Source organism: Salvelinus sp. IW2-2015, unplaced genomic scaffold, assembly GCF_002910315.2.
Source record: "Salvelinus sp. IW2-2015 unplaced genomic scaffold, ASM291031v2 Un_scaffold2496, whole genome shotgun sequence".
Taxonomy (NCBI): domain Eukaryota; kingdom Metazoa; phylum Chordata; class Actinopteri; order Salmoniformes; family Salmonidae; genus Salvelinus; species Salvelinus sp. IW2-2015.
In genome coordinates, this window is record NW_019943812.1 from 17,175 (window position 1) to 19,297 (window position 2,123).

Sequence of the window (2,123 nt, forward strand, 5' to 3'; positions counted from 1 at the left end):
AGGCCTATGCTTGTAAACAACAGCCAGTGTTTAAAAGAAATCAAATAAAACCTGTAGCCTTTCTAATGCACGTCCCATTTTCATTAACTAAACATGGCCATTTAATAATTGCATAATAACACAAGGCCACTACAATATATATTAAATGCTTTTGCCAGCTGCAGGTAGGTTACACAAGATACCAGTGATATAGACATTTCAACATATGCTACATGATCAAATGTATGCGGACACCTGCTGTCATGGGCATTAATATGGAGTTGGTCCCCCTCTTTGCTGCTATAACAGCCTCTACTCTTCTGGGAAGGATTTCCACTAGATGATGGAACATTGCTGCTATAACAGCCTCCACTCTTCTGGGAAGGCTTTCCACTAGATGTTGGAACATTGCTGTGGGGACTTGCTTTTCATTCAGCCACAAGCATTAGTGAGGTCGGGAACACTGATGTTGGGAGATTAGTCCTGGCTTGCAGTCGGCGGTCCAATTCATACCAAAAGGCGTTCGATGGGGTTGAGGTCAGGCTAATCAAGTTCTTCCACACCGATCTCGACAAACCATTTTCTGTATGGTCGTCGCTTTGTGCACGGGGGCATTGTCATGCACGGGGGCATTGTCACAAAGTTGGAAGCACAGAATTGTCTAGAATGTCATTGTATGCTGTAGCGTTACGATTTCCCTTCACTGGATCTAAGGTGCCCGAACCATGAAAAACAGCCCCAGACCATTATTCCTTTCACCAGCAAACTTTACAGTTGGCACTATGCATTCTCCTGGCATCTGCCAAGCCCAAATTTGTCCGTCGAACTGCCAGATGGTGAAGCGTGATTCCACTGCTCCAGAGTCTAATGGCGGCGAGCTTTACACCACTCCAGTCGACGCTTGGCATTGCGCATGGTATTCTTAGGCTGCTCAGCCATGGAAACCCATTTCATGAAGCTCTCGAAATAACAGTTATTGTGCTGACGTTGCTTCCAGAGGCAGTTTGGAACTCGGTAGTGAGAGTTGCAACCGAGGACAGAAGATTTTAACGCGCTTCTGCACTCGGCGGTCCCGTTCTGTGAGCTAGTGTTGCCTACCACTTCACGGCTGAGCCGTTGTTGCTCCTAGATGTTTCCACTTCACAATATCAACAGTTACAGTTGACCGGGGCAGCTCTAACAGGGCAGAAATTTGATCAACTGACTTGTTGGAAAGGTGCCACATCCTAAGACAGTGCCACGTTGAAAGTCACTGAGCTCTTCAGTACGGGCCATTCCTCTGTCAATGTTTGTCTATGGAGATTGCTTGGCTGTGTGCTCGATTTTATACACCTGCGTAAACCCTTTACTTGCTATGGTTTTCCATAAGCAAAGTGGACATTAGAATTCAGTTTAAACCTCCTATCGAACGTATCTAATGCTCTCTAGAGCGCCTAAAGCTGTTTTCCTGTCGCTGTTATTTCTTGATGGCTATCAGTTCTAGCTTTTTCATGTTTTATGGGGAAAAAAAGGTTTGGAAATAATCCCCATAATGACAATCCTAAATAGTCTCCCTACATCTGGTAAAAAGTTGTCATGACATACGGGTGCTGCTGTCTCTCCTCTCACTCACGTGACTCCGCTGCCTGCTGCAGCGCTCACTCAACACACACACCCCCCTGGCCCTCCCCACCACTCACTCAACACACCCCCCACTACTCAACTACACACCCCCCTGGCCCTCCACACTCACTCACACAAACACCACACCCCCCCTGGCCCTCCCCAGCACTCACTCAACACACACACACCACCCCTGGCCCCTCCCCACCACTCACTCAACAACACCACACACCGCCCTCCCCACCACTCACTCAACACAGCCTTCCCCCCCCCCCCCCCCCCCCCCCCCCCCCCCCTCCCCCGGCCCCCCCCCCCCCCCCCCCGCCCCCCCCCCTCCCCCCCCCCCCCCCCCCCCCCCCCCCCCCCCCCCCCCCCCCCCTCCCTCGGTTTGATTCCCCCCCCCCCCCCCCCTCCCCCCCCCCCCCCCCCCTCCCCCCCCCCCCCCTCCCCCCCCGCCCCCCCCCCCCCCCCCCCCCCCCCCCCCCCCCCCCCCCCCCCCCCCCCCCGGCCCCCCCCCCCTCCCCCCCCCCCCCCCGCCCCCC